General features: G+C 34.7%; 1 long non-coding RNA gene across 2 annotated transcripts; it reads right to left on the bottom strand.

The window, feature by feature from the left end:
• Nucleotides 1–350: 350 nt before the first annotated feature.
• LOC132559397 (uncharacterized) lies at nt 351–12,796 on the bottom strand. 2 transcript variants are annotated; one of them, XR_009554625.1, is made up of 4 exons: nt 12,714–12,796; nt 12,127–12,352; nt 7,254–7,447; nt 351–2,922 (listed from the first exon to the last, which is right to left on the bottom strand). It is a non-coding gene; the product is annotated as an uncharacterized LOC132559397 (long non-coding RNA). The 2 variants fall into 2 exon arrangements; XR_009554626.1 differs by lacking the exon at nt 12,714–12,796 and adding an exon at nt 12,611–12,690.
• Nucleotides 12,797–13,650: the final 854 nt, after the last annotated feature.

Here is a 13,650-nt window from a genome sequence, read left to right as displayed (position 1 = left end):
GGTCCCCTGGGCCTGTTAATGTACAGCCATCAAAGCTAATGAGGTGTTATGACAGTAGTCTATGGTCTATGAGGTCCATTATCATACCCGTGTAATACCATTAGAACTGGAGTTCTGCTTCTAAATGTAGCAATTGGAGACCATTATGAAGACAGAAAAAGGTTATGTCTGAAAGCAGACATTAAGCCAAGACTTCAAACATTGAAAGCCATAATCAGAATGAAGAAAATCTTGACATGTTACCATGGCGATTTAGGATATAATCAGCTATTGAAGCAAGGTAAACTTGCTTCCAAAAATAATGGTTTTCTATGGAGGTATTTAAAGCTAAGCGAACACATAACACTGAATTTGCATATTGAACTTCTTTATCACCACATATATTGATTAAGCAATAAAATTCAAAAAAAAAGGAATAAAAGCTGGAAAGCGAAACTTGCCTTCGGATAAAGCATTTGACCATCGCTGTTTGGAAAGTATATTAATAAATGTCTACTTAATGATCGTTTCTGAGATAGAATGATATATGGATATTAGAGTACTAGTCAACTGATATAATTACAATGTGAAAAAAGCATTATTTTTGGAAATGGCCTTATCTAAGCGGTAATGATACCACTTTGTTCCATAGGGCATACTGACATTGAACAGCACCTGAATCCAGTATCGATTAGAACCAGGTACAATGATGGCCGTTATGGCATTGATCAGAGCTTAGAAACAGTTTTTATTCAATACAATGTACGAGGATTTTGATAAATGGAGTTGGAAACAGTTTCTGTATAACGTTCTTTGATAATATTGATAAGTTGGGTTATAATTAGAAAGCTTTTCTCATTTAATCTCATTGAGATATAGTAGAAGTATTAACATTTATATAATATTCTGATTACTATCATTGTGTTTGGTGGCAAGGTTTTCCAACAGACTATCAACACACCTTCGGAAATATATAACCTTACTCCTCTGAATTAATCAAAGACTTTATCAAAGCAGGGCGAAAAGATATTGTCAGTAGTCTGTTAATTTCACATCAAGATATATTTATGATGTCTAAATTTTAAATTACTGGCTTGGTCTATCACCATATATATTCACCAAGGACACAATAGACTTTCATCAGATTATTACCTACATTTTCTCATACAGCAAAGCCAAAAGGGACAGCTTCTCCCATTGTGAATTTTCCATTTATAGATAGTAATATACCCCTGCTTCTCCAGCCAGTAGGAGTTACTTGTTGCAGTTTATTGATATTTAAGGACTTGTTCCCAATATCATGACTTCATAAAAGATATCCACAGCTGACTAATAGACTCGTCAGAAAGGGATTGGTGAGATACAGGTTGATCAAGTCTATAGGAAAAATCTCATAGGGAATTTTTCCATTTCCTTGTTCAATATGCAGTAAGATAGCTCTGATACCCTTCAGTACACTGTGTAGTTCTGTTGTGCATTTGAAAATGTGACATAACTAAATTGGAGCAACCAAACATAACCTATCGAATGTTACCAATTAAGCAAAGACACCCTTCCTGAACACATCATCTTGTACTTTTTGTCTCAGTGAATTTTTTTTTTTTTCATATTATTTTGCTCCCATTTCATCAGTTTTGTCTTTTGATTACAATTTTGTTCATTTGTCTGTATTTTCTTTGTAGTCTTTGCAATATATATATTTCACTGCAACTTTTCTAAAAATCTTTTATTTTTCTTCCCTAAGTCTGAGAGATGTTTAACACATAGGAAGATATCCTTGTATTATATTTAGCAAACAGCTGATTATCCTCACTCTAAGTTTCTCATTATTTCGTCATTAGTTTGGGGTATTGTGTTGTTTATAAGACAGATAAAACACATTCTTTAAAAAGCACATGATCTATAGGACAATATCTAAAATTATCTGACGCTTCCTGGTAATAATTATTTTGTATTTAGTACCATTTATATAATTAGATGTATTTATTTCTCGTGATAAGTATATAGATCTTTAATGTTATTTGTTCAGATCTCAATTAGTCTTTGCTACATGTTATTCGAGTTTTGTTATCAATGCACATTTCAATATTTTTGACAATGACATCATGTTTCATCTAATAAGTTTTGTACAATACGCAAGATATTTGACAGATTAAACGGCAGCTTAGATTGTGGCAAACTTGACAAGATTAACTTCAATGAAAGAAACATTCTATATTATGTAGAAATGTTCATAATTACCTAATTCATCTGTATTTTAAATCTTTATGATAATAGCCTTGAGTCCTAAGATCAAAGGAAGATTATGATAACCTTATTTTCCATATCAGGGATTACAACTGCAGTTGGAATTTAACATGTTTAGTTGACTGGAACACTAAATGATAAACACATGATTAGAAAAAAATAGCATTATGTTTTGTGAGCATTGCTTAATATATTATGAACTGTTACCTAATATTACTCTCTCACACCTAGGTGATAGTGTCTTTTATTAGATTTAAAGGATTAGCATGTCCACGCTGACAACGGCACACTTCTCATAAAGATTATCAAAGGTTACATCTAAAGGCTGACTTCATGTTTAGTTTTTTTTTTTACCTGGGCAGGTATCTCCCCAGGTAGACACACCTGGCCTTTTGACCACAGGTGACAGAACAATCAACTCAACATGCATTTTTCTCATTTCCCAGTAAACACAAAACCTGAGCCATGTTCGTCCTTGGGCTTACATAGCATAGTTTTGTCTGGAATCATGTCAAGGACATGACCACAGATATCTCCCAGCATGCATGTGTGTGTTGGATAACAGTCTGACTTCAGCCACTCCCCCCACCAAGGGAGGTAATTACCAATATGTTGAACCCTTGTGTTATCCAATCAAATATCTGTTCAATCATTGTAGCTATTCAGACATGGGAGGAAGCCTCGTTGAATCCTCTTCTGAAAAAAAGGAAGAAAAAAGTTGTTGAAAAGGCTTTGTGTAAAATCCCAAGCATTTGTTTTATAGGGAGGAGTTAGGGTAGAGACAGATGTTTTCTGTTTATACAAGATTTCAATTATATGATATAGCAGTGAGTCTGGAGGCGAGTGACGTATTGAATTATTTCGTGAGACAATAAATTTCATATTACATAGACACTCATTAAGAATACTTTTATCTTTTAGCTCATGCTTCTGAAAAAATGAACCAAAATTCTCCAGTTAATTTCTAATGTTGACTATGATGATATGTGTTTACACTACGAAGCCAATCATGTGAAGTCATCAGGACATGACTTATTGATGATGTCACAATAGTTTCATTACACAAGTGTCTTACGATGTGAATAAGCATATGACCTGACATCACTGGCCAGTTTAGTGATGAAAGGAATGGTAAGGAATGAAACTGTCAAAGATTCAAAGAAAAGAATAATGTTCAAAACCATTTCCTCTGTGGGAGGCAGTTTTCTGTATAGGTCCTACCTGATCAAACCGATCAAGGTAATTCAGGCTTGGGGTAGGACCGACCATTCTGTACCATATATCAAGTCTTACACAAAAAGCCCCAGATCCATTTTACTATGGAGAAGGTAAAGCAGTATAGAGAGCAACTAATCAACAATATTGCTCCAGTTTTATAACACTCGGGACTAATCTGTTCTAATTAAGGTAGTAAGTACCTTGCTTACTACCTACATCCCATTCACCTGACAATAATTGTAGGTCATTGTTGTGCCCCTAAGTCGTTTGTGATTCACTAATGGCATACCGTATTTACCTAAGTACTTGCTAATCACAAAAGATTGCAGTGCCCACTAGCCCTTTTTAACATTGTTACCTGCACAATGTCCATAATAAGAGGTTTTCTCTGTCCTATCAGAGTCACACAGGCACACTAATACGGCACCTGATCTCCGTCAAGGAGACTCTTCAAGTTTGCAATACATTTAGATTATGTATGACACGACACTAAACCTATAGATGATGGTGATTTGGTCATAAAATGGACCCTTGTTGGTCTGTCGTTTGTAATTGATTTTTTTCATTATGACACGGATGGGGATTTTTATTTAAACATTTCCTCGTGTCACATGCGGAGATTTTTATTGTGGTTTAAATGTTTCTTTCCGAGGTCATTGTATAATGATAGAGGAAAACGGCCCTAATGTCATGACCTCTTCATGGGAGTTGACAGAGATCATTGTGCCATTTATACCCTATACCCTTCACATCACTCTAGAACAGGTGGGAGGACGTTTCCTGTGACAGTTTCACTTAATACAAATCTTGGTGAAAAATTGTAGGCATAATTATAATTTGAAATATTGTTGAATTCATAGAAGAGTTTCAGTATGTTCAAATGTGTCATTGAGAAAAAATATTCCTAAGCAACCTTACTGAACAAAAACACAAGAGTCTTTTTGCATTTTATTTGTAATTAACTAGGGTAAAGTGTCTTAACCCAGGACACAACAACACATACCAGTCTGTTTCTCAGCTCCCATTGAAAAACAGATTGGTCTGTGTTGTCACTTTGGTTGTGGCCTTACACTAGAAGACACTAAACTCCTATTGCTGTGGTTGGCATTAGACGGACCTCTCATATTTTGATCAGTGAAGAAGCCACCAGCTTCTACTAGACGACCTTGTCAGTTGAGAGGACGATACACCCAGAAAAACAAGCAAAACGGTTTATAGCTTAAACGGTGACAGCTAGGGTATACACTTAAACACTTAAGTAAAGATGTGGTAAAAAAGGAAATTTCATCCTTCATTTTAATGTCACGTTTACAAAGACGAAGTTCAAATTTCAAACACAGGGCAAAGAAAAATCAGATATCAGTAGTAAAGGACAATACATGATAAAGGATTTAATTAATTAATTAATTTGAATTATTTCCAAGTCAGTATTTCTGTAATATGGAACCAGATGAAACCTGTAATGTGTTTGATTTACAGTGATAACCATATAAGGAGTTATTATAAAAAGTCCTCTTTAATAGTCCTGTAATATAGAACCAGATGAAACCTTTCATTGTGTTACTATAAAAAGTCCTCTTTAATAGTCCTGTAATATAGAACCAGATGAAACCTTTAATGTGTTACTATAAAAAGTCCTCTTTAATAGTCCTGTAATATAGAACCAGATGAAACCTTTCATGGTGTTACTATAAAAAGTCCTCTTTAATAGTCCTGTAATATAGAACCAGATGAAACCTTTCATGGTGTTACTATAAAGAGTCCTCTTTAATAGTCCTGTAATATAGAACCAGATGAAACCTTTAATGTGTTAATATAAAGAGTCCTCTTTAATAGTCCTGTAATATAGAACCAGATGAAACCTTTCATGGTGTTACTATAAAGAGTCCTCTTTAATAGTCCTGTAATATAGAACCAGATGAAACCTTTCATTGTGTTACTATAAAAAGTCCTCTTTAATAGTCCTGTGACAAAGAACCAGATGAAACCTTTCATGGTGTTACTATAAAGAGTCCTCTTTAATAGTCCTGTAATATAGAACCAGATGAAACCTTTCATTGTGTTACTATAAAAAGTCCTCTTTAATAGTCCTGTGACAAAGAACCAGATGAAACCTTTAATGTGTTAATATAAAGAGTCCTCTTTAATAGTCCTGTAATATAGAACCAGATGAAACCTTTAATGTGTTAATATAAAAAGTCCTCTTTAATAGTCCTGTAATATAGAACCAGATGAAACCTTTCATGGTGTTACTATAAAAAGTCCTCTTTAATAGTCCTGTAGTATAGAACCAGATGAAACCTTTAATGTGTTACTATAAAAAGTCCTCTTTAATAGTCCTGTAATATAGAACCAGATGAAACCTTTAATGTGTTAATATAAAAAGTCCTCTTTAATAGTCCTGTGACAAAGAACCAGATGAAACCTTTCATGGTGTTACTATAAAAAGTCCTCTTTAATAGTCCTGTAATATAGAACCAGATGAAACCTTTCATGGTGTTACTATAAAAAGTCCTCTTTAATAGTCCTGTAGTATAGAACCAGATGAAACCTTTAATGTGTTACTATAAAAAGTCCTCTTTAATAGTCCTGTAATATAGAACCAGATGAAACCTTTCATTGTGTTACTATAAAAAGTCCTCTTTAATAGTCCTGTAATATAGAACCAGATGAAACCTTTCATGGTGTTACTATAAAAAGTCCTCTTTAATAGTCCTGTAATATAGAACCAGATGAAACCTTTCATTGTGTTACTATAAAAAGTCCTCTTTAATAGTCCTGTAGTATAGAACCAGATGAAACCTTTAATGTGTTACTATAAAAAGTCCTCTTTAATAGTCCTGTAATATAGAACCAGATGAAACCTTTTATGTGTTACTATAAAAAGTCCTCTTTAATAGTCCTGTAATATAGAACCAGATGAAACCTTTAATGTGTTACTATAAAAAGTCCTCTTTAATAGTCCTGTAGTATAGAACCAGATGAAACCTTTCATTGTGTTACTATAAAAAGTCCTCTTTAATAGTCCTGTAGTATAGAACCAGATGAAACCTTTAATGTGTTACTATAAAAAGTCCTCTTTAATAGTCCTGTAGTATAGAACCAGATGAAACCTTTCATGGTGTTACTATAAAAAGTCCTCTTTAATAGTCCTGTGACAAAGAACCAGATGAAACCTTTAATGTGTTCGATTTACAGTGATAACCATATAAGGAGTTTACTATAAAAAGTCCTCTTTAATAGTCCTGTAATATAGAACCAGATGAAACCTTTCATGGTGTTAGCTGTACAATTGAACAGGACTAATTGGTTCCTGGTAGACATTTGTTATGTCCACCCAGACATCTAATAGCCCGGAAACGTCTAGCTCAGTCACTGTCCACTAGCTCCCCGACATTGTGGAAACAAGTGTCTCGCAGATGGTCAATTTTACTTTCTGTTTCGGTTGCCAGGGACAATTGAGAGAAGAGGACTCTCCAGACAGAGATTTCCATTGATTTTGTGATTTAGTCCATGACTAGATAGCTTGATGTGCTTAACACCTTACTGAGATACAACCACACAAATTGGTTTTCTATCTAAATGTCTTAAAATTCACAGCAAAACATTGACAGAAATTTAGCCTATTCTCGAAATTTGCTTAATTTTTGCCATATTTGTATTGATCTTTAAGGAAAGACTTTTTTTCTATCACGGAAAGTTAACCAGACTTTGGTTTACTGTACAGTAGTCATTAGACAGAGGGACTGACCACATCAAAATGGATCAGAACAAAACCCCACTGACAAGGTCCATAATTACAAAGTCACCTAATTTCACTATCTCGTGGTCAGCAACTTGTCACCTCTTTCCTCTGGACACTGGTCAAGGATTTCAATATCCCCATCCATTCTGGACCTGAACAGTTGGAAGAGTTGATAGTTTCAGAATTTTCCGCTTCAAGTACTCCACAGAAATTTTCGATATCTTTTAAGTTTGGAATATGTCTGGTGTCCACATGAATCTGTAACCATCAAAGAATGATTAAGAATTTCTTTATTTTTGTTTTAAAACATTTTTAGAAAACGTTTGAGACAAGATTTTGTTTTAAGATTCCCTGATCAGCACTGGTCAGAGATTTTGAATGTCACAGTAAATTAGCACCACAAATCACTAATGACGGACGTAGCTTCAGTCATTCTAATCATTGTCTCCAGATTTCTTGTCGGCAGTTTCAGGAGGGAACATTGATCTAACCATAGATTCCACCTCCACTTTCGCACTTTAACAAAAAAAATTGTCACCAAATCGTCTGGCAACCAGAGATAAAACAAATTCTGACATATTCCTGTGTGGTTTCAACCTGACATTTCTCTTTGGTGATATTACATATAACAAGTTGTGTAGTGTACTTGACACTCTGGCAGACTAGACTCTTCTGTGGAACCCTGTGATAGCTAGGTAAGGCTGAAGATCCTGTCAGAGTACATGTAGCACAGTTTATTCCTGGTAATGCACTGCAGAAAGGTAGATCTCTTTGATCTGCAAGAGCCCAGCATTAATCTGCTACAATAACATACAGCCAGATACAGGAGTCTTCATGCTGAAGTCACGTATAAACATGTCACTCACCAGAATCTATAGCACGCATGTAACATTTGCCAGGTAGTTAAAATTGTGATTTTACCTCTAACAAGAACAACATTCATACCTCCTACCTCCCAGTGAGAATTTGTAATTAACCAGCCATCAAGGACTAACTAGTCATACCATCTACACTGGTACAACCTTCCCAGTGAGAATTTGTAATTAACCAGCCATCAAGGACTAACTACACTCATACCATCTACACTGGTACAACCTTCCCAGTGAGAATTAGTAATTAACCAGCCATCAAGGGCTAACTACAGTCATACCATCTACACTGGTACAACCGTTGTAGTGAGAATTTGTAATTAACCAGCCATCAAGGGCTAACTACAGTCATACCATCTACACTGGTACAACCTTCCCAGTGAGAATTTGTAATTAACCAGCCATCAAGGACTAACTACAGTCATACCATCTACACTGGTACAACCTTCCCAGTGAGAATTTGTAATTAACCAGCCATCAAGGGCTAACTACAGTCATACCATCTACACTGGTACAGCCTTTGTAGTGAGAATTTGTAATTAACCAGCCAACTTTATGGCATTCATACTTTATATAAAGGTACAGCCTTTGTAGTGAGAATTTGTAATTAACCAGCCAACTTTATGGCATTCATACTTTATATAAAGGCACAGCCTTTGTAGTGAGAGTTTGTAATTAACCAGCCAACTTTATGACATTCATACTTAATATAAAGGCACAACCTTTGCAGTGAGAATTTGTAATTGACCTACAAATACGAACTAACAGCATTCATATTTTTACACATATTTGTATGCAGTCTTCCTGGTGAGAATTCATGATTTAAAAGCCACCAACAAGTAATGACATTCATACCTACTAAAGCTGTTTTGGACCAACCACTTAGTTGTCATAGATACAATTGATGACATCCCATTTATTAATGGTTTCTATAGCATCAGCGATATATGTTATTTTTTAAGCACAACTATAAAATAAATTTCCACGGCATCAGGTTCCTACTGATTATCACTAACTTTAAATCGTTATTGTCTTAAAATTATCATGTTTTTCTTATACCATTTTTTGTTAAACATTGAGAAACCATTAAATGTTTTGATCAAGTTTAACAAACATTGCTTTACAATGCTAATGAAATGCTGGTTTCCAGGGGAGGGAGATTGTTAGTAATTATATGCAAATTATAGACTTGAATAATGAGCTATGCTCAGTTTGACATTTTATTGTTTTTTCAATCCATTAACAACAGCTCAATACTCAAACTGAAATAAGTAACCTGGTATCAAGTGACTAGGTTTCCTATTTGACAACGGTTTAGAACTACGAGAGAGGATCTATAGGGTGATATTCAGACCTTGGTTACCCTGACAACTTGTATTGTCCGATATATTTGTTTTAGATTAATTTACGTCCAGTGAAAATATTGGCTTTTTTCTTTGTTGTTTGTTCTGTTTACAATAGCTTGCAAAGTCAGGTCTGCTTCTAATTTTAAAGACAGAGTTTTGATAAGGCTCATCTGGCATTTACAAGACCTTCAACTATCTGACCTTGTTTACTAATATGTTGAGAAAATCTAAATATGTGATTGAATATTTCACTTCCTTATTGATTGTACATTAAAAAGATGAGAGGTTTTTGTGCAGACTTTGAGGTGTAAATACTATATTGGTAGTACATATATGTCAGGTTTGATACAATCGTTGTATTTCCTGATGCATGTGTAACCAATCGTGTCTTGTTTTGATTAGTAGTGCATTCAGTTCATGTTCTGAATACATTACCGAAACTTTAACCTGCTGATTTCCTGCTATTTCCAAATCAATTCGGTGTTGATTATCTCCACCTGATCTGTTCCTATTGGACTCGGAATCATTGCTTGACCAAGACAAAAGGTAGAATGGAGTCCACGCATCTCTTTTATCTTTTTGATGCCTTTATCTGTACTAAGTTTATGTCACCTGTACGACAACTTAAGTTATGGCTGTAGTTACGTAATCAGAATGAGAACCTGTGGCCGTAGTTTACATAATTGAGAGGAAAAACTATGGTTGATGTTTACTTAATCAGAAAAATTTCTATGGATGTAGTTTGCATAATCAGTTATAATTTACATAATCGTGACAAAAACCTGCAGTTGTACTTCTATCATCATGAGTTCCACCTATTGTTGTAGTTTATGTAGTCATGACTACAACCTTTAGTTGTAGTTTATGTAGTCATGACTACAACCTTTAGTTGTAGTTTATATAGTCATGACTACAACCTTTAGTTGTAGTTTATGTAGTCATGACTACAACCTTAAGTTGTAGTTTATATAGTCATGACTACAACCTTTTGTTGTAGTTTATGTAGTCATGACTACAACCTTAAGTTGTAGTTTATGCAGTCATGTCTACAACCTTTAGTTGTAGTTTATGTAGTCGTGACTACAACCTATTGTTGTAGTTTATGTAGTCATGACTACAACCTTTAGTTGTAGTTTATATAGTCATGACTATAACCTTTTGTTGTAGTTTATGTAGTCATGACTACAACCTATTGTTGTAGTTTATGTAGTCATGACTACAACCTTTAGTTGTAGTTTATATAGTCATGACTACAACCTTTTGTTGTAGTTTATGTAGTCATGACTACAACCTTTAGTTGTAGGTTATGTAGTCATGACTACAACCTATTGTTGTAGTTTATGCAGTCATGACTACAACCTATTGTTGTAGTTTATGCAGTCATGACTACAACCTATTGTTGTAGTTTATGTAGTCATGACTACAACCTTTAGTTGTAGTTTATATAGTCATGACTATAACCTTTTGTTGTAGTTTATGTAGTCATGACTACAACCTTTAGTTGTAGTTTATGTAGTCATGACTACAACCTTTAGTTGTAGGTTATGTAGTCATGACTACAACCTATTGTTGTAGTTTATGCAGTCATGACTACAACCTATTGTTGTAGTTTATGCAGTCATGTCTACAACCTTTAGTTGTAGGTTATGTAGTCATGACTACAACCTATTGTTGTAGTTTATGCAGTCATGACTACAACCTATTGTTGTAGTTTATATAGTCATGACTACAACTTTAGTTGTAGTTTATATAGTCATGACTACAACCTTTAGTTGTAGTTTATGTAGTCATGACTACAACCTTTAGTTGTAGTTTATATAGTCATGACTACAACCTTTAGTTGTAGTTTATGTAGTCATGACTACAACCTTTAGTTGTAGTTTATGTAGTCATGACTACAACCTTTAGTTGTAGTTTATATAGTCATGACTATAACCTTTTGTTGTAGTTTATGTAGTCATGACTACAACCTTTAGTTGTAGTTTATGTAGTCATGACTACAACCTTTAGTTGTAGTTTATGTAGTCATGACTACAACCTTTAGTTGTAGTTTATATAGTCATGACTATAACCTTTTGTTGTAGTTTATGTAGTCATGACTACAACCTTTAGTTGTAGTTTATGTAGTCATGACTACAACCTTTAGTTGTAGGTTATGTAGTCATGACTACAACCTATTGTTGTAGTTTATGCAGTCATGTCTACAACCTTTAGTTGTAGGTTATGTAGTCATGACTACAACCTATTGTTGTAGTTTATGCAGTCATGACTACAACCTATTGTTGTAGTTTATATAGTCATGACTACAACTTTAGTTGTAGTTTATATAGTCATGACTACAACCTTTAGTTGTAGTTTATGCAGTCATGGCTACAACCCTTGTAAATTCTTATGATTTCATGGAAGGTTTGACCAGGTCTTAATGGATCAGATCGAGTTAGATAAGATCACGTAAGTTAAAACCAGGTCAGGTCAGACAGTCTGTGGCACTGTACATGACAATGATGATTGAATATATATTAGGTACTGAAACTGACTAGGATGAAGCTGACCTTTAAGTATGAGTATTACCTGAATATCTATGTATCTGATTAATAATATCCTTACCTGGTACCTTGGTGGTATATGTATACGTGCTCCTGCACACAGGATGCTATTTTAATCTATTAAACTATTATCTATATATTGCTATCAGTGTTCCTCTTTTGTCTGGTTGACTCACTCTTGATAGTCGCTGACCTACTTATGGCAAGCCATCAGGTCAAGGTCATTGTGTATTGAGATCCATAACTTGCATTGAATTGTCCTTCTGTCAAGTTGTGGACTGGTGAATTTAGTGGGTTTTAGTTGATGAACTTCAAATCTCTTCATTAGACTGACAAGTTAATACTCGTTCCTTTTCTCAATGAACTTGCTCTCCTTCGCTCCTTATGATTAGTACCTCCTCTCTGTTGAGAAAAACATAATATAAATCAATATTCCGCAAGATATGTATACAGCAATGTTTCAATCACAATTTGGAATTGACAGGACTAGTCATGAATAAAAGTGTCACACAAACTATACATTTTAGGTAGAACAGACAAGTTCATTTTGAGTAGAAATTTAAACACATCTTTTCTTTATAACAGGTATATTGTATACAGGCGTTCAATGATAAGAGCTGTTCATGGGACATCCATTGATGAAACTGACAATGCACTAACCACTAAGCAACTACGTCCCATATCACAAATGATTGTTTTCACATAGTGCTGATTGATGAGTCGGACATCGAACCTCAGTGTTGGAAAGCATTTCTATACTCACCTGGGCTGATGTGATATGTGAATACATTGCTGCTCCACAGCTCGGTATACACAACATTGCATGAGCCTCGGTTATTATAGGGATGCAGACTTCTTCTTCATCAGTCGATATCATTATGATGTAACTATATTACAATTAATTATGGTCCATTTCAGAAATGGTGGTATTTTCCCCCCTCCTCCACCAACACACACACATTCATACACTTACACAGAGATTTATGTGTCCCATGGAGAAATTACCTAGTGCTAGTTGAAGTTTCATCAGTACCAATGGTTGAGGGAATACCTTGTGTGATTTACAGAGAGAGTTTGTGATTAATTTTAATAGTTACATAATGTGTGGTCAAGTAATCCCTGACTACATTTGAACAGTGGTCATTGTCAACAAATGTGGTTGGTCAAAATCAGTCGGTATAGCTCTTCCTATAAACTTGGAGAACACCTGGTCGTACACCTGGTGGAAATACAGATAACTCACACCCATAACTTAGGCTCATTCACATGCCTGGTCAGCTCCCTTCACATGTTGTTGTGGTTTTAGATAGGTGGGTGATATGTGAGGTTGTCTTCATTTCTTTGTTATACAGTCCATCTTTTATACGAGCTGCTCCCCACCTACTGGACTAAGGAACAGTTACTCTCAATTGTTACAGAAATAAGTCGGAGGTCCAGAGGTCAATCCTTAACCGATGCATCAAGAATAAAATCATCTTTGCTACATTTGGCACGTAATCAGGGACCTCGAAAATATTGACAGAAAAGTAATGAACATATCTCATATATTCTTTATAATTTTGCAAGAAACATTGATGTTCGTTTTTTCATACTGGAAGTTGTCTAAATTTTTCAAACTCTCATAAACATTTTGTGTAATGCAATATGTATATTGTAGAATATATGGTTTTATTTGGTGAAAAGATATCTTTAAATTGTAC

This window comes from Ylistrum balloti, unplaced genomic scaffold, assembly GCF_031769215.1.
Source record: "Ylistrum balloti isolate Yb309-2 unplaced genomic scaffold, AGI_CSIRO_Ybal_v1 Utg370906, whole genome shotgun sequence".
Taxonomy (NCBI): Eukaryota; Metazoa; Mollusca; class Bivalvia; order Pectinida; family Pectinidae; genus Ylistrum; species Ylistrum balloti.
This window is presented reverse-complemented; position numbering and strand designations above follow the sequence as displayed.